Source organism: Podarcis melisellensis (assembly GCF_964234715.1).
Source record: "Podarcis melisellensis genome assembly, chromosome: 5".
Classification (NCBI taxonomy): Eukaryota; Metazoa; Chordata; class Lepidosauria; order Squamata; family Lacertidae; genus Podarcis; species Podarcis melisellensis.
This window is the reverse complement of record NC_138537.1, coordinates 85,045,311-85,070,962: the sequence shown is the minus strand read 5'-3', so window position 1 is coordinate 85,070,962 and position 25,652 is coordinate 85,045,311. Positions and strand designations below refer to the sequence as shown.

General features: G+C 43.3%; 1 long non-coding RNA gene across 2 annotated transcripts in view; it reads right to left on the bottom strand.

Annotated features, from left to right (window-relative positions):
- Positions 1 to 7,487: 7,487 nt before the first annotated feature.
- The window catches only part of LOC309371265, a 30,486-nt gene continuing 12,321 nt past the window's right edge, over positions 7,488 to 25,652 (bottom strand). Inside the window, exons 1-3 of one of the 2 annotated variants that reach the window (XR_014168988.1) lie at positions 23,141 to 23,242; positions 14,829 to 14,965; positions 7,488 to 7,608 (exon numbers count right to left, since the gene is read on the bottom strand). This is a non-coding gene — a long non-coding RNA (uncharacterized lncRNA). Of the gene's footprint in view, positions 7,609 to 14,828; positions 14,966 to 23,140; positions 23,243 to 25,652 lie in introns of those variants that run through there. The other variant, XR_014168987.1, reaches the window with a different exon arrangement.

The following is a 25,652-nucleotide window of genomic DNA, read 5'->3' as shown; positions in this document are numbered from 1 at the left end:
TGGCCGACTCTGGGGTTGTGGCACTCATCTTGCTTTATTGGCCGAGGGAGCTGGCGTACAGCTTCCGGGTCATGTGGCCAGCATGACTAAGCCGCTTCTGGTGAACCAGAGCAGCACACAGAAATGCCGTTTACCTTCCCACCGGAGCGGTACTTATTTATCTACTTGCACTTTGACGTGCTTTCGAACTGCTAGGTTGGCAGGAGCAGGGACCGAGCAACGGAAGCTCACCCCGTTGCATGGATTTGAACCGCCGACCTTCTGATCAGCAAGTCCTAGGCTCTGTGGTTTAACACACAGCGCCACCCGCATCCCTCCCATCACACATAATTTGCTGCAAAGGGTTCATAATGGTTCGCTTTTATTCAGTGGTGTTGAGTCAAGAGCAAGTGTTCAGGGCACACAAAACTCTTATCCAAAGAAGAGAAAGAAGGGGAAATTTTTTGCCAAGTTCAACATGTCCACCTTTAACAGAAGTTCAATCTGTTAATATCCCAGCGGGATATTTGCATGTTTGACTTCTTGTTCCTTCTCCTCTATGTACTTTCCCTCATATTAATAACATGCAAACAATGAACAATGAGCTAATAACATGCAAGAAGAAAGGTCGTTGAGAGACTGGTGTCATTCTGTTTATACAGGATATGCCTGTTCAGATTCACACAGCATTGGGTTGATGTGTGAAAACCCAGAACCAATAATGGCCAAGAGTTGACTGAATTCACAAAAGCATCAAACAAATTGGTTGAACGTAAGAAGAATCCTTCTGGAACAGAGCAAAGACCCGCCTGGGTCAGCATCCTGTTCTCACAGTGGGCATCCAAAGGCTTCTGGGAAATTCACAAGCAGGACAGGAAGACAATAACTATCACTCAGTGTTGTTCCCTAGCAGCTGATATTTAAAGGCATGCTGTCACTGATGCTGGAGGCAACCTATAACCATCATCGCTGTTAGCCATCAAAGACTAGTACGACAGACAATTAAGAATATTAGCAGATGTCAGGGAGGAGCTCAGATCATCCCTCCAAATGCTTTAGCTAGGCAACACTTATGCAACTCAATAAAGCCGAAGAGTGAAGTTCTCTGCTATATGGAGGAGGGAAGCCATTTTCCCTAATTTCCTCCTTTCCCTTGCTATCTCCCACACTGTTCTGGAGAATCTCCCAAATCTACGTAGCACACTTTGGGTGTGTGGAACATAAACAGCCTTGTACTGAATCAGACCATTGGCCCACCAAGCTTAGGACTGTCTGTCTACACCAGTGGTGGCAAACCTTTTAGAGACCAAGTGCCCAAACTACAACCCAAAAAACCCACTTGTTTATCGCAAAGTGCCAACACGGCAATTTAATGTGGGATAATAATGATTGTCTGCATGCACACATACAAATAAATATAAATAAATAAATAAACCCAGCCAGATGGGTGGGGCGTAAATTATTATTATTATTATTATTATTAGCCATTTGACGAGAGTTTGCCTAAGAACCCCATGAATGCTAACTTTGAGTTCTGTGATGAAGGAAAGGCAGGCTATTGGTGTACGCAGGGGCAGCCATTATGGTGCCCTTCAGATGTTGCTGAACTCCCAACCCCACCAGCGGGCGTGCAACTCTCCCTGACACTGCTGCAGACAGTGGGCACTCTAGGCAGCGTTTGCTGCTCACAGCGGCGTTGGGGGAGGACCTGCAACTCTTACTGACACAATCGTGGGTGGCGGGCGCTCTAGGGAGCATTTCCCACCTGCAGTGGCATGGGGGGGGAGCAGCTGCCCACTTTGCCAACCCCCAGTCGTGGCCCTGCTGGGGTGATGACGCGCGTGCCCACAGAGAGAGCTCTGAGTGACCACTCTAGTACACATGCCATAGCTTCGCCACCAGTGATCTACACTGACTGGCAGCTGCTATCTACCGTTTCAGACATAGGTCTCTAACCTGCAGGTGCCAGGGGTTGCCTTTTGCAAGCAAATCATATGTTCTTCCACTGAGTTATGGCCCTTTCCCAAGGGGCTGCAGAGGGAATTTGCAAAAATCACTTGACCCTCCTTTGGGGAGCTGCTGTGTCTGCAGATTGAAAAGCCCTTCTGCTAATGGAGAAGCACAATTGCATCCCATCGATAGCATTCTGCACTACTGAAGCTTTCTGAAGCAGGCCATTTATTAAAGGCAAGACACATGGATGGGTGAGATATTGTTGTGAACTTCTTACATTCTCCTGTGTTGTCAAATGGAAAGCAACAAATAGGAAGTATGGGAAGAGGTGCTGCTTTTGGTCCCTTTAGGGCAGAGGTCAGCAGACTTTTTCAGCAGGGGGTCGGTCCACTGTCCCTCAGATCTTTTGGGGGGCTGGGCTATATTTTGAGAAAAACAAATGAACAAATCCCTATGCCCCACAAATAACCCAGAGATGCATTTTAAATAAAAGCACACATTCTACTCACGTAAAAACATGCTGATTCCTGGACCGTCCGCAGGCCAGATTTAGAAGGCAATTGGGCCGCCTCCAGCCCCCGGGCCTTAGTTTGCCTACCCATGCTTTAGGGTTTTAAGGTAAGGTTACCAGATGTCCCCGTTTCCTGGGGACAGCCTCCGGATTTACAAATCAGACCCTACACAAAATCCATTGAAGTTGAAAAGTGTCCCCGGATTCATTGGAAAAATCTGGTAACCTTATTTTAAGGGTAGCTGTCATCATCTTAGATTGTGCCCAGAAGCAAACTGAGAGCCATTGAAGTGTTCTTGTGTTGTTGTTGTTGTTGTTGTTGCTGCTGCTGCTGCTGTTGTTTTTAAAAGAACTGGTGTTCTGTGCACAATCACTGCCTCCTGGGGGAGCAAGTTCCATAGTCAACATTCTAGAAGTTGTACCAATTTAAGTTCCTGAGTCATATTCAAGGACAGTTCTGTATATAATGCATTTCACTATTCCTGTTGGGAGGTTATCAGAGCGTGGATCCCTGTCCATAAATGGTGGCAACTGCTGAACCAGCTAACGCTTTTGAGTGGTGCTCCATTCTACTAAGACACAACCTGTCCTCTAGCAACAAAGCCAGCTCCATTAGAAGTGCAAACCAAAGACCTGCTAACCATCTCTCCACAGTGCCTCCTACTTCTCAGCGTTAAAAGTCAGTGCTTTGACTGACTAACTCAGGATTAAATCTCAGTTTATTGAGCAATTCAGCTGAAACCTTTAAGCCTACACCACTTACATTATGCAGCTATGTGCTTGTTCTACCATCAAACAATGATCAGAAAGACCTAATTGAAGTGAAGCAGTATTGCAGTAACCAATCACATGACATTAGGGGAAAGTCCTGATTTCTGAATTATCCAAAAGCAGATCTGGTGGGAGAAGTAGACTAATAGCTGAATTTATACTTTGTCTTGTTGGTTAACCACAATGACCTCCTTTGCAGACATACATCAGATTTATACGTGTTATGCATCATCAGATTCAGATCTTATCATAATTGGAAACACTTATGTGGGCTTACACAAATACAGCTTTGAAGTGCTAGTTACTTCTGAATGACCAAAAACACTAAAGTTATCTGTAACAGATCACTGAAAGTATTGTGCAATGCAATTCGGATGATCTTAAATCTGGCACAACCCGCCTGAGAGCAAATTTGGTTCATCTTTCAGCATTATGTATTCACAATAGAAGGCTACTTCAGATCCTTTACTTTTGTCCTCCATTGACCTTCATTTTAAGCTTAAAGGTAAAGGGACTCCTGACCATTAGGTCCAGTCGTGGCCGACTCTGGGGTTGCGGCGCTCATCTCGCTTTATTGGCTGAGGGAGCCGGCGTACAGCTTTCAGGTCATGTGGCCAGCATGATCAAGCCGCTTCTGGCAAACCAGAGCAGCGCACGGAAACGCCATTTACCTTCCCGCCGGAGTGGTACCTATTTATCTACTTGCACTTTGACGTGCTTTTGAAATGCTAGGTTGGCAGGAGCAGGGACCAAGCAACGGGAGCTCAGCCCGCCACGGGGATTCGAACTGCCAACCTTCTGATCAGCAAGTCCTAGGCTCTGTGGTTTAACCCACAGCGCCACCCACGTTCCCATTTTAAGCTTACACCCCCCAAAATTAATTTTATACTAATTAGATTTCTTTCTTTTTTTAAAGACCTTGATATAGCTATTTTAAAAAATAACTGCTGACGCAGGTTTACATGCAACTCTGTTCCATGTGATTTGAGAATGCTCTATTTATGGTGAACTTTTAGAAAGTTGTCCTTGGCAAGGTTTATTTAGTCTTGCCCAGAGATCTCATTTATTAACCTTATCATGGGCTACATTTCTGTGATCTGGAAGCTTCAAGAATCTGGACTGTCAGAGCATTGCTTGTAGCTTCGCACATTATTTTACACTTTCAGAAATCACATTTTGCACCTATTGATTTGAGGGCCTTTTAGGCAAATCATATGCTGCAGAAGGGATAAATTAGAGAAATGTAATGCTTTGTCAGCACTCCTATAAATGTTCTCTAATTAAACATTAATCTTTTGTTGGAATCCAAGCCATATGCAAAAACTCCATGTTTCTTTCCTGCTTTTCAATTTGTTTTTCCTTATTACCATAAAATTCCCTTTGTCTTTTATTACTTCTTTTTTTTTTTTTTTGCCAATAATAGCGCTGATCTAATTGAAAACTGTCATTCAAAAGGCACTCGCTACAGGACAGGCCGACCAGAGGGCCCAAAAGGTCTCCTTTCCCTACAAGCTCAGCAACACAGAGAGCTTCCAGTGTTCTGTATGTCAGCTAGGAATGGAAATATTTGTCAGATTCATTACTCTCAGTTTCTCATTTCCCCCATCTTAAATTTAGTCCTCCCCATTCTGCAGCAATTTGTACTTTTTAAAATGAAAAATCCACATGAAATGTCACCAGTATTTTAGTGTGAATTTCTGCTTCCAAACGCATTTTAGACGCAGTTTTGACCGATGCAAGCAATTTCATTCAATATAATGCCTTTTGCTATGCTATTTTCCACTAATACCTTCACTTTTGTGCATACTCTCCCCTAATGCATGCATATTTGTAAACATTGTTTGGTTCAAAAAGTGCATTGCAAAAATTCAGATAAGTGCAAAGTTCAAAGGTGGGCTGTGTTTTGGTTTGCATATCATTTCAGAAAGTGCGAATTTCTGAAATGTGTTTAAATGCGTACTGAATTGCATTTCTCCTTCATCCCCAATTTCAGCCATCTATAATACAGTTGGTGGACCATCTTGAGAAAGTTTTCTTGGTTGTTGGTGAAAACTGAGGCGAAGGACTAAGTGGCCCTGGAACCTGCTTTTGACTGCAATCATGTGTTTACCATAGCATCCAATGATCACTGATATTTTTCATTTGTCCTATGAGTGCATAACTCTCCTTGGTGTTTGGAGGAGGCAAGATTAGATCTCATCCACAAAAGCCTAGAGGCAGCCCAGTTACGCAAACCTAGCTTAAAGCAGGTTCACTAGATACAGCAGTGTTGGGGTGGGAAATGGAATGCAGATGAGTTATAAGAATGGGAACCAAAACTGTATAAATATAACCAGGGAATCATTGGTGCCAAGACAGTTAAGCACAAATATTTGTCCACTGACAATGAATTCTTCCCACCCTGGTTTAAATCATCATTCCACACTTAGAAATGCCTTATTTGTCATTCGCCAACCACTGACATGTAATATCCCAACTCTTCGCCCAGCTAACACAACTAAAACTCGCACATGCATTCTAATATTTAAATTCATTCTGTTGACATTCTCATTGAGTCTGATTTCAGTTAACTCTCGACTCACTGCTCAATATTCAGGCATTTTTAATTGTCATATGTTAAGGTAGTGATGTATGGAAGTGAAAGCTGGAACATAAAGGAGGTTGATCGCCGAAGAATTGATGCTTTTAAATTATGGTGCTGGAGGAGACGCTTGAGAGTCCCATGTAAGAAGATCAAACCTATCCATTCTTAAAGAAATCAGCCCTGAGTGCTCACTGGAAGGACAGATCCTGAAGCTGAGGCTCCAATACTTTGACTACCTCATGAGAAGAGAAGACTCCCTGGAAAAGACCCGGATGTTGGGAAAGATGGAGGGCACAAGGAGAAGGGGACGACAGAGGACGAGATGGTTGAAAAAATATTCTCGAAGCTACTAACATGAGTTTGACCAAACTGCGGGAGGCAGTAGAATATAAGAGTGCCTGGCGTGCTCTAGTCCATGGGGTCACGAAGAGTTGGACATGACTAAATGACTAAACAACAACAAGGTTGAAGAGACAGGAAAGGTGCTTTTGTTCCTTGCCATTTGTAGATTCAGATCCCCTCTAAAGCTACAAATTCTCCCCCCCCCAAACAATGTAATATTTCTCCTGCATAAATTACACAAAGGTCTAAAGCTTTGGTGTGCATCAAAGTAAGAAGCTCTATAAATAGTCACAGCTTGTTGTAAACTTCCTAAAACTTTTCACCATCCATTTCCAATATGCAAACAGGCTGAGAGAGAACGAAAGAAAAGTGATTTGCTAAACTCAAACCCTTTTCAGTTGAAAGGCTACAAATTCTAAAGCTACAAATTTGATATTTAGATACTTTTGTAGCATTTGGAATGGCAATGATAGCAACACTAATCGTTGGCTGCCTGCTGACCTCTCTCACCAAGGTTCAGGTAGGTGACTGCCTTTGGGGAGGGAGTTAAAGCACTTTATCAAATTCATCATCTACATCATCATCATCATCATCATCATCGATATATTAAATCAAATTCTTAAAAGTCAAAGAACTGTTCCACTGAGGGAAAGGGAAATGAATTTGTGACATCACATCTGACATAACTTTGCACAGCTGACTACACAAAGGTGTGTTTCCATTGAGCTCTGTGCTTAAGAACAGATTGTATGCCCGAAAACACACACATTAAAAGTGTTTTCAGGATGGGTGGGTGGGGCTCACTGCTAAAAGTTTGCACATCTAGAGATCCCCTGTAATTATAAGCTTCTCAAGGTAGAAAGAGAGCCAGCGTGGTGTAGTGGTTAAGAGCGGTAGTCTTGTAATCTGGGAAACCAGGTTCACGTCTCCGCTCCTCCACATGAAGCTGCTGGGTGACCTTGGGCCAGTCACACTTCTCTGAAGTCTCTCAGCCCCACTCACCTCACAGAGTGTTTGTTGTGGGGGAAGAAGGGAAAGGAGAATGTTAGCCGCTTTGAGACTCCTTCGGGTAGTGATAAAGCGGGATATCAAATCCCAAAATAAAAAAAATAAAATAAAAATAAAATAAGGTAGGGACATTTTTCTGAAATGATATCTCTCCCAGTTATGTCAAGCAGGTTTCATGGTGCAGCAGAAGTCAAGACACAGCAGACATAAAAATTACACGAAAAATTAAGCAAAAATGATCTTCAGTGCATTTTTGGGGGGGTCTGCAAGGCTAAAGGTCTCCCCCCCCCAAGATTAATAGTCATCACAACTTCACAAAACTGGAACCACATATATTTTTGTACCTATGCCAAAACTCCAAAGCGTGGTAGCTCAGTCCTGTTACAGGAAGTACAGCTGATCTACTGAGTCAAGGGCTCCCTCTGCTGGCAAAGTGGTGGTTCAGAAGACTTCAGAGTACCTGAAACGTCAAGAATGGCATTTATAGGGTGTCTATGCACAAATTAATAACAATATTTTTAAGAGGATCGTCAAGGTTTCTCCCAAAAATCTAGGGCAGATGTCGGAAAATAGGGATTGTCCTGTAATGCACTGTATATGAGACTAGGAGACAGTCCCTCGGGATAAAAGGGGTGTGATGTGATGGGTATGGATTTGAGAAAGTACAAAATGAAAGCCAGTGTGGCTAAAACAGGAAACAATTGCCTTATTGGGGTAAATGTTTGATCCATTGTGGGCTTTCTATAGGCATCTGGTTAGCTACTTGAAAACAGAATGCTGCACAAAATAGGTCTCATCCAGCAGGAAACACCAATCAGACTCATATTTCCAAGCAAAGAAATACACAATACAGTCATGGCATCTATATTCATAGGGGAATCCAGCAAATTAAAGGCCAGTTCTGGATAAATTGGTGGAAAGGGCTATTAAATTAAAAAATATCATGCATATAGAAGAACAAGTCTTGCTGAAGAGGAATCAGCATGGCTTCTTGCAAAAGTAATTCCTATTTTAGGACCTCTAGAATTCTTTTAAAGTGTCAACATGCATGTGGATAGGGGTTTGTACCTGAACATCCCAAAAGTTTTTGACAAGTGTATCATTCAAATTGGTTGTATCTGGCTGAAGTGAGTTATTTGACCATGTATGTTCACCAGATAAAGGGCCCTTCCAGAATTATTACCTTTTATGTAATAAAATATGTATGTTATTGTACAAGTTTGGTATGAAAGGAATCATTTCTGTGGTCTGTAAGGGTCCTTTGTCTCTGGTCTGTGATTCTGCCATTGTACTGGAAGAAACGTGGGAAGCTAACTTGGGGAAAACTATCCTTGAAGGATCATGGAAGACCATGTGACACAAAGCTCCATTGTGTGAATATTATTATTATTATTATTATTATTATTATTATTATTATTATTATGTTTCCGAGCACAATTCAAAGTGTTGGTGCTGACCTTTAAAGCCCTAAATGGCCTCAGTCCAGTATACCTAAGGAGCGTCTCCAGCTCCATCGTTCTGCCCGGACACTGAGGTCCAGCGCCGAGTGCCTTCTGGCGGTTCCCTCACTGCGAGAAGACAAGTTACAGGGAACCAGGCAGAGGGCCTTCTCGGTAGTGGCACCCATCCTGTGGAACGCCCTCCCACCAAATGTCAAAGAGAAAAAAGAACTCACCAGACTTTTAGAAGACAACTGAAGGCAAGCCTGTTTAGGGAAGCTTTTAATGCTTGACAAACTATTGTATTTTAATCTTTTGTTGGAAGCCGCCCAGAGGGGCTGGGGAAACCCAGCTAGATGGGTGGGGTATAAATAAATCATCATCATCATCATCATCATCATCATCATCATCATCATTTTATTAAGGTTTTTTTTGTAAAAAAACATATCTTTTGACCCTCACCAAAGGCTAATGACAAACTTAGCCCACCTGAGTAACTGTTTAAAGAACAAGAAAATGTGTGGGAACAAATGGAAGGTATTCACAAGGGAAGTATATAGCCAGCGAACTTGGGGGAGTTGAGCCACCTCACTGCTTAACTCCCAGATAATTTATTAACAGGTTTTTAAAAAGTGGGGGGGGGGGTCGATCCTTGGCAGCCCTAGATCTTACATCGAAAAGTTGTGGAATACCATTCATTCTCTTTAAGTCTGCAATTCCCTGTCATTGATCAGATGGCAAAACTAGAGTTTAGCAGCCAAGGAACAGCCAAGACATTACCAGCCAGGCCTGTGCAGAGCTTGTCTGAGGCCTGGGGCGAAAGTCCCAGGTCAGCTGGGTAGCATGAGATGTTCTTGCTATGACAGCGTAAGTCCGGCAGGCCCCTGGTGCCCACCCTCCCAGCTGTCTTAGCTCCCTGAGGGCCAGGGCAAGTGCACCCGGCTGCCCCTTCCCATCTGCATGGGCCTGCAGCCAGCCTTTATTAGGTGGCATATTAAATGCCAAAATCTCGTAAACAGAGAACAATACAGGAGCATAGCTCTCCACCCAGCTACAGACAGGTATATCTATAACATTTAATCCTAAACAGATTAGTTACAGACCTAATAGGCACAAAAGGTTTACCTGCTGAGCAGCAAGCAATCTGAGTTAGCCTCACATTACCTCTTAAGGATACCTTTGCTTTTACAAAGACAGCTGCAGTAATGAACTGGCTTGTGTATTAAACAGACGACTGATCTGCATGGTCTCTGAGGAAAGTGAGAGAGAGGTGCAACAAGGTGTTTGAAGACAGAGGCTTGTATGCCCTGCAGCCTGCCTTGTCCCCTCAAAGCTAGCCACCTGTCCTCAGGATCCAGGTCTGTTGCCATTGTTGATGCTATCAGTTGTTAAGCCACTCAACTTCTTTTTGTGGAATTGGGCGAGGGGGTGCCAGCTCATCCTTTGCCTCAGGCAACAAATATATTGGGCTTGGCCATGTTTGCTTGTGTGCAGAGAATTGTGGAACTATACAAATACCTGTTAAAAATCCATTTCTTTATACAGTGGTACCTCGGGTTACATACGCTTCAGGTTACATACGCTTCAGGTTACAGACTCCGCTAACCCAGAAATATTACCTCGGGTTAAGAACTTTGCTTCAGGATAAGAACAGAAATCGTGCTCCGGTGGCGCGGCGGCAGCAGCAGGAGGCCCCATTAGCTAAAGTGGTGCTTCAAGTTAAGAACAGTTTCAGGTTAAGAATGGGCCTCCGGAATGAATTAAGTACTTAACCCAAGGTACCACTGTATATCAACAAAAAATGAAGACTGGTCATTAAGAATAAACAGATGCTTTGAAGGCATTTTCCAAAGTTAACATCATGCATGGAATCACCTATGGATGTCAGCATTTTTGTTTGAAGTCCACAAATTGCTAAAAGTCTGCCTGCAAAGTCACAGAATGTTGTCCCCAAAATCTCAGCTGAAGACAAGGAAACCTTGTTCTGAGCACTACAGAGTCCACAGCACTGCCAGTCCGATAAGTCCTCTGTTCCGAGTAGCACTGTGGAAGGATTAGTGTGGATTTGTGTGATTATGTAAGCAGCTGGATCTTAAACCTTATCTATTTTTAAGGCCTCTCAGCATCTGAGTCATATTTGCATCATTTTACAGCAACCTCAAAAAGTCCAAGCACCAGGCATTAGCAACTTAACGGACACAATGACAAGATTCCTGTTACCTGCCAATACATTACGGTCGCAGCCCTGCTGCAGGAATCTAGGATGGCAACAGTTAGTGTTGTTTTATAAAATCACCCCAGACACCACCCAAAATGGTTTGTTCTCCAAATACATCCCCAGTGGAAAAGACAAAAACTGTAATCAAAGGCCATTTGGTTGTTTGAGACCTCAAAGCTTAGCATGGATCCTTTGTGGAAATACTACTTGAAAAACTATAGCAGTCCCGACGGTAGAAGAATGGAGACTGACGCTGACAGACTATGCAGAACTGGACAGACTAACTGGGAAAATCAGATATCTACGAGACCAAAAGTTCATCGAGGACTGGGGGAAATTTGTTGAATATCTGAAAAGAACGTGTGATGTGCAAACAATGCTAGTGGGGTTCCAAGAAGCACTGTGAAAGTTGAGATATATTGTTTGAAAGAAATAGAAGTGGGAGGGAAGGTTAATGGCAATATAAACAGAAGAAATGCGTAACTGGGAGGCAAATATGGATGATTGTCAGAGAAGCTGAAGGAAGTCTAAACAGAGTTAAATTTGTGGAAATTCTGATATGATTGTTTATTTGTGTTGGAAAATTAATAAAAATTATTATATATAAAAAAGAAAAACTATAGCAGTCATCTAGGAAATACATGGGGACACGGGTGGCACTGTGGTCTAAACCATAGAGCCCAGGGCTTGCCGATCTGAAGGTTGGTGGTTTGAATCCCTGTGACAGGGTGAGCTCCTGTTGCTCGGTCCCTGCTCCTGCCAACCTAGCAGTTCAAATGTATGTCAAGTACAAGTAAGTAGGTACCACTCTGGCGGGAAGGTAAACAGCGTTTCCGTGCGCTGCTCTGGTTTCGTCAGAAGTGGCTTAGTCATGTAGTCAAGTGGCTTAGTTAAGTAAAGCGAGATAAGCGCCGCAACCCCAGAGTTGTCTGCAACTGGACTTAACAGTCAGGGGTTACCTACCTTTACCTAGGACATACATGAGCTCATTTAAGCTCTGGACAGTGTTGCATCCACAGTTACCTTTTTGGGGGAAAGTTCCCTTGGATAGCTTCTAGATCCTGAAGAACCTGAGGGCCACACCAGCCTGGTATGTTGTGTTTTGCGAATGTATTCTGCATTATGTCATTGGTGCAATAATAGTGTATTAGTGGCAGATTTATATGGGATGATCCACACACCATCCTGCTTCGTTAGTTGTTCTGCAATGCTTCCCCAGCGTTAACATATTATTGATGTCTGGAGGGACACGCTCGAACAACAAAAGTAGGACACACACACACATGCAGAGCCCAGAACATTTGAGGTATGGAAAGGTTGCAGAATCTTTTTTTTTTTTAATCAAATTTTTATTGAAGTTTCAACAAATTTTTATCACAACAGGTATGGAAATGTTGAGGTATGGAAAGGTTGCAGAATCTCTAGCCCAATGGTTGCCATTAATTTGATTTGAATTAATTTTATAATGAATGATTTTAGAATGTTGTACTATTTTATTGTTGCTAGCCGCCCTGAGCCCGGCTTCGGCTGGGGAGGGCGGGATATAAATAAAATTTATTATTATTACTATAATTTTAGCAGGAAGTTACAGGACATGCACCAAGTGGAAATGAAGCACTATGCCCAGCTTTTGGAGGTGCAGGCAGCATTGAAAATGTGTTTGTGGATAACTGCCCTGATACCAACATGAGCACAAATAAGCATAAATGCACATGGTGAAGGATGTCTGGAGAAGCCCTGCCACCTGTTAGCTCAAATTTTGCCCTTTGGAACAGTTACCTGCTACTCAGTAGCAGGTAAGTTGTTTGTCCTCCAGGTCTAGCCCAGTGCCCCCAGCTCATAGCATGGCTGAAACAGGACTGCAGCAGACTGAGATACAAACTGTATGCTTTGTTTTGTTTCTATATAAAGCAGCCTTGGAGGAAAGGTTGAGGGGCTGCCTTTTGGTTTTGTTTTCTGTTGTTTGCATACTCAGCATCGTTTTCTACCAGCTATTTTTTTCCAGGAGAAAAAAAGAACGAATTGCCTGTACGTTTTCCTCAACAGGGAGAATAGTAGTTTAGGGTGGGCAATTCTGAGCAGACAAACGATAAGATGGGTAAGATTTAAGCAGCCCCCCCTACTCTTTTCCTACTCTTAGACTGCCAGCCTTGGAAATTGCTTTCCGCAGCTCATCGCCACCTGTAGTTCGAATCTTGGACAGCAGCTCTTGTAGAAAGCAAGTGGATTCCTAGGTAGATCTGTTCATGTCTGGGCTGGGCTGATGCTGTAGTTACAGCTAAAACCCACCAGATGTCAGATACATCTCAACCGTCTAAACATCTCAACAGTTGCTGACTGCTGACTGCTAGGAGCCACTGTGGATAATCTTAGGGACCACTCGATAAGGGCAAATTGTGCAAGGAAGGGGGCTTGCTTGTCAGATACGACAGTCACATAATTTTGAAGCAGCTTTTTATATGTGAGGATTGTGAAGAGGGACAGGGTTTTAAAAAATCAAATCACCCCTTCTCTTAGGTAAAGGTAAAGGGACCTCTCACCCAGTGGCGTAGCATGGGTTGTCAGCACCCGGGGCAAGGCAAGTAATTTGCGCCCCTAACCCGTGGATTTGCGCCCCCTAACCATAACCCCCAGATGTTGCGCCTGGTGCGGCCGGCCCCCCTGCACCCCCACGCTATGCCACTGCCCTCACCATTAGGTCCAGTCGTGACTGACTCTGGGGTTGCGGCGCTCATCTCACTTTATTGGCCAAGGGAGCCGGCATATAACCATGTGGCCAGAATGACTAAGCCACTTCTGGCAAACCAGAGCAGCACACAGAAACGCTGTTTACCTTCCAGCCGGAAAAGTACCTACGGTATTTATCTACTTGCACTTTTGATGTGCTTTCGAACTGCTAGGTTGGTAGGAGCAGGGACTGAGCAATGGGAGCCCACCCCGTCGCGGGGTTTAGAACTGCCAACCTTCTGATCGGCAAATCCTAGGCTCTGTGGTTTAACCCACAGCTCCAGTTGAGGCTTATTCCAGCCTAAGTGGCATGAAATCTGAAACAGCAAGTGCTTTGTGTTTACCCATTTACTAACTGAAGGGATCTAAAAATACAGTAAGAACCACTTTTGTTAAATATTTTATAAATTTTGTATCAAGATGGCCATCAGGGTTTTTTTTTAATGCACTTCTCAGAATGTTAAAACACTATAGTGCATATCCAAACAATATGTGGGAATCTGACCGATTAGCAGCAGTGACAAGGAAGCCTTACATTATGTACCCCTGCCTGGTCATTTTGGTCCTCGTGAGAGATATGTTTAGTAGTGCTGTGTGCCCATGAGGTTCTTTTTAAGTCCACTAAGCCCAGGATATTTATGGCACCTGGACTTTGGAATGTACTTCCAATGAAAATCAGGTTTGCACTTAGTGCTGACATTTTGGTGCTTAAAACTCACCTGCTCACCAAGGCTTTCCAGCAGTGTTTGGTGTATTAAATTGATCTACAGCTTAGTGTTGTGTGTTTTCTTCTATTTTGTTAACATATTTTTATTACTTTCATTATACTTTTTCTTAATGGGACTATTACTAGGAACGTTAGCGCAAGAAGCATGAAACTTATAGGGAGAATAGTTAGTTATTGAATTTGTATACTGCTTTATCTTTCAAGCAATCTCTAAGCTGTTAGCAATCCCTAGGGATGGCCTTGGATCTGTCTATCAATGATTAATGTTTAAGCTTTACTTGTCTTGAGGTTTGCTAATCCTTCAACACCTCAGTAATTCTTCCTAGTCCCTCCCAACTTCATGCAGAGGAAACCAAATCCAACAGGATTTTCTCTTCTTAACCCAGTCATGAAAGGCAAATGGATGGAAACAAGACTAGTACCATTTTTGTTTGTGCTGAGGGCGACTAGTGTTGGTGTAGCACTGACATCTGTTCTTTGTTAGGAGGAGCAAGCATATTTGCACTTCTTCTAATGCATTGTGCTGCTCTGTGTACCTTCATTGACTTTCCAAGCTCTGCTCCACCCACCTGAAGTCATGAAGATGTCAAGTCTCTGGGATGGTTCAGTCAGTAGAACATGAGACACTTAATCTCAGGGTGGTGTGTTCAAGCTCCACGTTGGGCAAAAGACTTGTACTAGATGAGCCTCGTGGTCCCTTCCAAGCCTACAATTCAAAGATTCAAAGGTCACCATTCATGCCTCAAAAGTCCCATTCAAAGTGTAGGGCATGATAGCACACTAACAGATGTCTTCAGAAGCCCCTCTCCCAAAGTGCTATTTTGTGTAGCACTTTGAACTGGGCTTCTGAAGAGCTGACAACCAACTGTGCAGGCAACCAGCTGATTGGCAGTGCCTGTCAACACTCATTAAGCCAAGCCCTGCCCTTGCCTGTCCCATAGGTAAAGGTAAAGGGATCCCTGACCATTAGGTCCAGTCGTGGCTGACTCTGGGGTTGCGGCGCTCATCTCGCTTTATTGGCTGAGGGAGGCTTCGGGTCATGTGGCCAGCATGACTAAGCCGCTTCTGGTGAACCAGAGCAGTGCATGGAAACGCCATTTCCCTTCCTGCCAGAGTGGTACCTATTTATCTACTTGCACTTTTGACGTGCTTTCAAACTGCTAGGTTGGCAGGAGCTGGGACCGAGCAATGGGAGCTCACCCCGTCATGGAGATTCGAACCACCGACCTTCTGATCGGGAAGTCCTAGGCTCTGTGGTTTAACCCACAGCGCCACCCGCATCCCATACCTGACATCATATACAGCTCAGGGGCAGAACATTCGCTTTATGTGCAGAAGGTCCTGGGTTCCGATTTGTTTGCAGAGAGGTTAGATGGCAGCATTGCATCAAAGCAAGTGCCACTCCACTGTTTCAAATGCATATTTCCATCGCTTTCCTTATTGCAAAAAGTCTGATCTTTTTGCTGGGGAGGCCAGTTTGTTGCACAATTAGAACCGTGCAACCTGAATTTGCCAGGATGTGACTGAATCCCACCCCAAAATAGCAACACTTTGGAAGCACCTCACTATAAGGCAGCTTGCTATGTTCGTTCTGAAGCATCATTTGAAATAGACCTGAGCAACTGAAATCAAAAATTACTGCGTTTGAGGATCTCTGTGTGACTCATGGAAACACTGAGAGGCAGTCTCCTGAGATGCCAACTAGACCAATCTCTTTGGAAAATAGGTCAAAATGGTTAAGGAAAGCTAAAGGAATAAAAGGAAAGGCTGGGTTGCATGGGCTCATTAGCATTTCAAAAGGTGCACACAAAGCAGGTTCTGCTCTCCAGCATGCTTACTCTGGTGAAAAGGTATCAAATGTAAAGCTCTTTTTAGATTTAGGATTGTGCTGCTTTTTGTTTGTGGTGTGTTTATGCTCTTAAATGCTTTGGGGATGGTACTTTTGCTTTAGCGCTGTAAGCTGCTCTGAGAATCTGCTTGAAGGGTAGAGCATAAACCCAGGAAGAGGTAAGATGGCATAATGAAGATCAGAAGGATCTAAGGGCAAAATTAAATCTTGCTTTTGTAATGGTCTAAGAACAGAAAACCTCTTTCGCTACTCATAATCCAAATCTCCACATACACAAACAAAACCTTCCCGGAGGTTAAAAGCACCTCTGACTTTCAGGATTGGAATTGACTTCAGCCTCATCTGCAAACATATTCTGACCAGGCTCAGCCTTTTTAAAAACTAACTAACTAACTAACTAACTAACTAACTAACTAACTAACTAACTAACTAAATTCTTATTTGAGCATGGAAGTATTAACCACTGTACAAACATACAACTCGTCTTACAGTTCAGATTGAATTTGTTTGTTCATAAGACATAACAAGGTCACATAGATTTTCAGTGTACCAATACAATAAAAGCCATTAATTCATATCCCATAATCCCCCCCAATAATAATCAAGCACACAGGTCTCTCCAGAGCTAATGCTAAAATCACCAATCCCAAGGCTATCCCAAGGCATCTTAAAAAGCAGAGACATCACCTTGCCAACAAAGGTCCGTACAGTGGTACCTCGGGTTAAGTACTTAATTCTTTCCAGAGGTCCGTTCTTAACCTGAAACTGTTCTTAACCTGAAGCACCACTTTAGCTAATGGGGCCTCCTGCTGCCGCCGCACTGCCTGAGCACGATTTCTGTTCTTATCCTGAAGCAAAATTCTTAACCCGTGGTACTATTTCTGGGTAAGTGGAGTCTGTAACCTGAAGCGTATGTAACCTGAGGTACCACTGTATAGTAAAAGCTTTGGTTTTCCCAGTAGTGATGTATGGAAGTAAGAGCTGGACCATCAAGAAGGCTGATCACTGAAGAATTGATGCTTTTGAATTATGGTGCTGGAGGAGACTCTTGAGAGTCCCATGGACTGCAAGAAGATCAAACCTATCCATTCTTAAGGAAATCAGCCCTGAGTGTTCACCGGAAGGACAGATCCTGAAGCTGAGGCTTCAATACTTTGGCCACCTCATGAGAAGGGAAGACTCCCTGGAAAAGACCCTGATGTTGGGAAAGATGGAGGGCACAAGGAGAAGGGGACGACAGAGGACGAGATGGTTGGACAGTGTTCTTGAAGCTCCCAGCATGAGTTTGACCAAACTGTGGGAGCCAGTAGAAGACAGTGTGCCATGGGGTCACGAAGAGTCAGACACGACTAAACGACTAAACAACAACAACAATACCACCCCCAATAATAATCAAGCACACAGGTTTCTCCAGAGCAAATGCTAAAATCACCAATCCCAAGGCTATCCACTGTGCACACCCACACCCCAAGAAGCAGAATAAGTTAGGAGAGAATAGAAACAAAAATTGGAAAAGTAGCTGCTGGTGGTTGCTTCTTTCAACCCATCTCCCCTTATCTCTCTTTCTTAGTGACTCAGTTTCCAGGGAAGGCTCAGCTGTCAAGAAGGGAGGGGAGATAAACAACAGGTTGAGAAAGATAGCCAGCAGCTCTTCCTTTAGTGGGTGTGTAAGTTGTGATCCCACCATCCAACCTTCTCTGCCTCTTGGCAGAGAAGCCTCAGCAGATAAAGGTGGCATGGAGAAGAAGAAGAAGAAGAAGAAGAAGAAGAAGAAGAAGAAGAAGAAGAAGAAGAAGAAGAAGAAGAAGAGTTTGGATTTGATATCCCGCCTTTCACTCCCCTTCAGGAGTCTCAAAGCGGCTAACATTCTCCTTCCCCTTCCTTCCCCACAACACTCTGTGAGGTTAGTGGGCCTGAGAGACTTTAGAGAAGTGTGACTATCCCAAGGTCACCCAGCAGCTGCATGTGGAGGAGCGGAGACGCAAACCCGGTTCCCCAGATTGCGAGTCTACTGGTCTTAACCACTACACCACACTGGCTCTCATGAGATAGGATTGCATTCATATAGCAAGTATAGCCCACTTCTGGGCAACCTAGATAGATTGTTGAATTGCATCCAGGATGGTGGTAACAACTGGTATTCTGACAAAGATTTTTTTTTTAAAAAAATGGGCCACTGGGCAGCTGCACAGTAAGTGGATATGAACTTTTAAAGCTTGGCTGCATCTTCATCAGTGATTGTAACTAATGAAGCCTCTGGGGACTCAAATTCTTGGAGAACCAGGTTGCATGTGTTCCTATTGGATGAGTCTTAACTTTAGGCTTCAAATCCATTAACTGCTATTGAGTGAGGACAAGAGTGTCTGTCCTCACAACCTGTTCGATCCTTGGTTCTCCTGCATCGCTCAGGTATTTGTCTAAGTGTACCTCACCCTTCGGCCAAAGTAGGAGGCCAAAAAGCAAGGAAGGTTGAACACCTCAACCTTCAATTAATTGACTTGAAAATTGTATCTAAAAGTCAAGAACCAGTGCAGCGAACACAGTGTTGGGCACAGATTGGGCTAATCTGGATTCAAATTCCCCCTCAGTTAATCTTGAAAATGATCATTCACCCTTTCTCAGGTTTGCCTATCTTACAAGGTCTGTTGGGAGAATAAAGTAGGATGACTTCATGAACATTGCCCTGAGCTACTTGGAGGAAGAGCAAGGTACACATTAGGTATGAGTAAACTCAGTTTAGCCCTGGGTTCCCCCTTTCTAAAAATCAAACTAGTTTTAGTTGCTGTTGCAGCATTCCCACAGAGCACTCCCACAGAGCTCCTTTGTCTTCTATCCTAGATTAGTCACAAGGGAGATTCCATCCAGTCTGGGATCACACAATGGATCAAACCATGCACACAAAGCTTTGAAGCCCATCAGATTTGGTTATGTGCTGATATCCCTGAATTCAGGCAACTGAGGGCAAAAAACACAGACGAAATCGCACAAAAACTGCAGATGAAGTCAATGGGGCCCATAAAATGATACCATATATTATAGGAATAGTAGATCAAAAATATGTTTTATGTGCTGTTATTGCTATAATGTATCATATTTCTCCCCTATCAAGTTGATCTGTTATATCATTTATGAATTGGGGTATATTTCTGCAAGGAGTGCTAAAATAATATATATAATAACAATTACAATTATATATAATAACAATTACAATAATAGAATCACATTCCCAGCACTGCTGAAAATGTTAGCAAATTGAAAATCGTTTTGTTTTTGTCTCCACTTCGCTGTTCCTTTGAAATTCAAGTCACCCGAATTCTTGAATTTGGAGATGACTGCGTCCACCCCAAGCAAGGAGATTTGTGTAACTGGAAATATTGAGTGTGTTCTCCTTTTCCAACCCCGATTTAGTGGTTAGGCCTCATGGGGGCTCCTTACTGCAACTAATACCAGGTATTCTTGCCTTAAATGTTAAAAAATTAAATTGGGGAGGGGGGGAACAGATTCCTCACTAACTAGAAATGACTCATAAGAAAATGGCATGTATGATCAACAAACCATTTTTCTGCAGCTGGACTCTCCCAGGCTGCCTTCACAACTGCAATCATGACTGGAATGGAACCCAAACCAAACAAATTTCCATGTATTACTGGAAATGTTTAAAAAATAATACAGAGGCAGGAAGAACAGCTGGGAGGAAGTATTTGCTTTTGGAATCTGAGTTTTGACCCACACGTCTCCTGGGAGGAATAACTCAGAAGTCTTTGAGGGTGCATTTGTGGGTCATGTAAGTTTAAGACAAGGAGATGTGGCAGCTGATCATATAGCAAGGACACCATTTGAATACTAAGCCCTTTTCTTCACACATGCCAACTTACCCCAAATGCAGGTAGAATTGATATGGTGGAAGAATGAAAGATGCCAGCTAACTGTGAAGATAATGGATGTTTTTTGCGGATTACTATGGGTTAAACCACAGAGTCTAGGACTTGCCGGTCAGAAGGTCGGCGGTCGAATCCCCACGACAGGGTGAGCTCCCGCTGCTCAGTCCCTGCTCCTGCCAACCTAGCAGTTTGAAAGCACGTCAAAGTGCAAGTAGATAAATAGGTACCGCTCCAGCGGGAAGGTAAATGGCATTTCTGTGCACTGCTCTGGTTCACCAGAAGCAGCTTAGTCATGCTGGCAACATGACCCGGAAGCTGTACGCCGGCTCCCTCTGCCAATAAAGCAAGATGAGAGCCGCAACCCCAGAGTCGGTCACGACTGGACCTAATGGTCAGGGGTCCCTTTACCTTTATGGCACACTGCCATGATCATCGACTGGCACAAAATCACAGAATGGAACGTGATGAGTTTTTAGGAAAGGCTGCATGCCAATACTATTTCTGCCTATGTGAAGGTCATGTTAAAATGGAGGCGATCAGATGGCTAAGAGAGCATGGCCGTAATAAGGAGGTGGGCTGTAGAATACACAGGGCTTCTTCCTGACATGCTTCCACTGAAACATGGGGGGAAAGGCAATGCCTGTATTTATTGTAATTTTGTATAAATTGTGCAACTACCAGATCCCTGTTTTGGAAGATTGAGAAAATCCCAATACTTGTCTGCCCCCTTGGCAGCTGCCTCATTGCATTCCTAAACATCAAGAGAATGGGTTGGAGGTAGGGAAACTGCTGGTGCAATGAAGGTGAATGCACTCCATCTAGGACACCCAACACACCTGGTTTTATGGCTTCCACATGCTGGCAATTCCACACACCAGTTGTACATGGCAAGAGCCACCCAACACCTAGAATCACCCTCACCACACAAAAAGTCTCAATGGCAATGCTGCTTGTTTGTACAGTGGCCACCACTGTAGCAACTCTCTATTTGATGTGTTGAGCAACACTTGTGTGTTTAACAGCCACATGTAGCTTCCGCGGTGTTGGAAGTGCTTCCAGTAGTTTCCACGTGGTGGCCAAAAGACCTACACCTGGAAATGAAACACATCAGGGTGCACACTTTATTTTCCCTATGGTTTCCCCCATAATTATAATTATATATAAAATTATAATTTTATTTATATCCTATAGCTTGGAAGTCAAACGCCTTGCCAGTTGAACGTTTTGGCTCCTGAACATCGCAAACCCGGAGGTGATTGTTCCAGTTTGTGAACGTTCTTTGGAACCCAAACATCCGTCACTGCTTCTGTGGCTTCCGATTGGCTGCAGGAGCTTCCTGCAGCCAATTGGCAGCCACGCCTTGGTACCCAAACGTTTTGGAAGTTGAACGGACGTCTGGAACAGATTCCGTTTGACTTCCGAGGTACCACTGTACAACAAAACATCAAACATTAAAAAACAGAATATCCTATACATATCCTATCCCAGTAAGAACTGCAAATATGGGAATCATACAATTGTAGAGTTGAAATGGACCACAAGCGTCATCTAGTCCTACCCTCTGCAATGCTGGAATATTTTTCCCAGTGTGGGCCTTGAACCCATGAACCTGTGATGAAGAGTCTTATGGTCTACCAACTGAGATGTGGGCAAAGACCATCACCTCAGAATTTGGCCCAGCTGAACACCCCACCCCACACTCCTGAAAACAAGACAATTTGCCACCATATGCCCTGTGAGGATAATATCAGGAGAGAAAGGGGAGCAGGCAAATAATACATCAGAAGAATTGGATGGCATAGTTGCTGTATTTCTTACTGAAGATGTGATTACTTTGGGTTAAGTTTCCTTTATGAGCGGCATTCAAGTATGAAAAACAACATTTTTTTCATACTTGAGAGACATTCATCTCTGAAATAAGCCAACTCCTTGCCAGTGTCTGTTGAGCTCTGGCAGCAGCAGACCAGGTGTATGTGATAATCCTGATCTGCAATCATGGGATATCTTATAAAAGTGGCGGTGTATATAATTGCTGTGCCCATGCTGAATCAAGTGGCTTTAATTTTTCAACAGCCTTTTCCCACAGTTCAATCACTTCTTCTCTGCCTGCATGATCTCAATGCATTCTCAGTCATGTTCCAGGAATGTGGCATGCAGCATGATGCATGAACCAAGAGCAGGACGGATAAAAGGTGTGGGGCAGCAATAGAAGCTGGCAGCACGCCTAGAAATCAGGCCCTTGAAGTGGCTGGATCAACACGGTCAGCTTCTCAGCCTGATAAACTGAGCTGCTTTCTTTGTTTTTGATGATCAGTTTCAATGCATATTGTTGTTCATTGTATGATCTGCTGGTTTGCTATTATTTTAGTGTTCTGCACTCCATCCTGATGTCTGTACTGATGAAGGGCAGGATAGAAATATTTTTAATTTAATTAATGTGATTTATAGATGATAGATAGATAGATGATAGATAGATGATAGATAGATAGATAGATAGATGATAGATAGATAAATGATAGATAGATAGATAGATAGATAGATAGATAGATAGATGATGATAGATAGATAGATAGATAGATAGATGATAGATGATAGATGATAGATAGATAGATGATAGATAGATATAGATAGATAGATAGATGATAGATAGATAGATAGATAGATATAGATAGATAGATAGATAGATAGATAGATAGATAGATAGATATAGATGATAGATAGATGATAGATAGATAGATAGATAGATGATAGATAGATAGAGATAGATGATGATAGATAGATAGATAGATAGATAGATAGATAGATAGATGATGATAGATAGATAGATAGATAGATAGATGATAGATAGATAGATGATAGATAGATATAGATAGATAGATAGATAGATGATAGATAGATAGATGATAGATAGATGATAGATAGATAGATAGATAGATAGATAGATAGATAGATATAGATGATAGATAGATGATAGATAGATAGATAGATAGATAGATGATAGATAGATAGAGATAGATGATGATGATAGATAGATAGATAGATAGATAGATAGATAGATAGATAGATGATAGATAGATAGATGATAGATAGATAGATAGATGATAGATAGATGATAGATGATAGATGATAGAAAAAGTGTGCCGGTACTCACCATGAAGTTGTTACAGTAACTGCCACACTTTTAAGCCGTGTTTTTCTTCTACGAAAAAGAAGGTGGCAGTACTGTGTACCCTTGAGTACCCCAGAAAACAAGAACTGGATAGAAAGATAAATAGAAAGGAATTGCCAGGCTGATGTTATTGTCTCTCATTTCCTAATAGGAAACTGTTGGGGCAGTCTTATCTGGTAGGTGCCTTGGGTAAAGTTGCATTAACTTAATCCTATGTAATTGTGTCCCCTTAAGGCAGTGGTGGCCAAACTTGGCCCTCCAGCTGTTTTGGGACTACAATTCCCATCATCCCTGGCCACTGGTCCTGTTAGCTAGGGATGATGGGAGTTGTAGTCCAAAAACAGCTGGAGGGCCAAGTTTGGCCACCACTGCCTTAAGTTCTATGAAAGAAAGACTGCTGTGAGCAAGAGTCTTAGAGAAGCAGCAAAACCTATAGACCACCCCCTAAATGCTCATAAGGAGCAGAGACCACTATCCTTCCTCAGTCACACTGGTATCCCTGAATGCTTCTCCTCTCATTCCTAAGGAAATAAGCAAAGTGCTACATTAGGAAACATAGCTGAGGTAGGAGCTAATTCTGCCCTTATCCTTCCAGCTGAGGCCCCCTCGGATGTCTATGCAACAGGTGGATCCTTTGTTTTTAGGAAAGTGTATGGTTGTCATGACCCTCAGAGTCCAGAAGTGAGAACACTGACTTGGAAGCTACAGTGCTACCAGCTAAGGAGCCAAACAGGGTTTCTGGTTCTGGGCCTAATGCTGGTGATGAGGTGATCACTGAATGTGAGGTTGGCGGGTAGAATTTCACTGAACCATATGCCATTACTACAGCAGCAGGCTCCATAAAACTGGAGCCACATGGTCACCTCCTCCTGAGCTTGAGAAACTGAGCTTGAGACTGTTTCCCCACAGTATCTTGGCAGACCAATGGTGCAAGGACTTCTCCAGCCAGAAGGCCATGCAGCACAGAAGAACTGCCCATCTTCAGATCTGATCCTTTCAAGGTCCTTTAGTTCTTCACAAAGGGACAGAGCCTATGAGGGATGGAGCAGAGGCAGAGGCTCAAATGGGTTCAGTTCACTCCCAACCCTTGTTGGAGAAAGTTTCTTACAAGGAGCTCTCCATGGTGCTGTGGCAACTAACCTGCCTCTGAACTCCTCCATGGGACCAAAACAGGATACAGTGGTACCTCGGGTTACGTTACCTTCGGGTAATGTAATTTCGGGTTGCGAACGCAGCAAACCCGGAAGTGTATACTTCCAGGTTTCGCTGTGCACGCATGTGCAGAAGCGCTCTATCACGCCGTGCATGTGCGCAGAAGTGGCGCCTCTGGATACAGACTTTTTGGAGTAAGTACTGACCCCTGGGACGAATTAAGTTCGTATCCGGAGGGTCCACTGTGTTGGCGAGGTTGGAAACTTCCACTGCAAAATATTACCCAAATAACATAATTTGGATGTGCTGGTTTGGGGAATAAGCAGCTGGTCACAGCACAAGATCTGATTGGTCTCCCAGTTCACTGTTCCTTTTAGTTCTTGCCAATTTGAACGCTGTTGCTGAGGGTGGGAGTGGCTAAAGATTTTCAGATCCAGTGCAGCAAAATTACTAAGGCATTCTTTCCTGAAATTCTGACAGAACTTTGATTTAGCTTCCCCCGATAACCGCATATAGGATCAGAATGCAAATGGCAAAAAAACCCCACTATTAGTCTGTTGTATGAGGTGGATTATACTCATCATGACATATACTATAATAAGCAACACTCTGGGCAAGTATAGGCAACAGCCTTGTCTGGCATAGTCACAGCAATAAAAACCACAGTTGGAAGATCAATCTGATTTGGCCTGCTTTCCATAGGGAGTGTTCTATAAGCAGGTCTTAACGGCACATTTTCTTTTCAAACATGTGACCAATTAATAAGGGGAATTAACCACCCCAGGTAAATAAGACAATGTGTGCCAGCCAGCTGAATTTGCTTCTGCCTCCAGGGACAACACTTGGTTCTTTAAAAATAGATGCAAACCACCCACGCCCTAACTCATGATCACCTGGGACATTGCAGGGCCTTTTTGCTCTGCAAGAGACTGGGGGCAAATTATTTCCTTGAAAATGTTGTTTTTTGAAAAGCAATACAGTGGTACCTCAGGTTACATACGCTTCAGGTTACAGACGCTTCAGGTTACAGACTCCGCTAACCCAGAAATAGTACCTCGGGTTAAGAACTTTGCTTCAGGTTGAGAAAAGAAATCACGCACTGGCAGCGTGGCAGCAGCGGGAGGCCCCATTAGCTAAAGTCGTGCTTCAGGTTAAGAACAGTTTCAGGTTAAGAACGGACCTCCGGAACGAATTAAGTACGTAACCAGAGGTACCACTGTATATAGATTAATTAAGCTAAATGAATTAAACCATCTGAATGAACCATGCCTAAAATTCATGGGTGGGCTTGCAAACCTTTGCAGCAGGGGTAGGAAAATCCTGGATTTCCAGATCTTGTTGA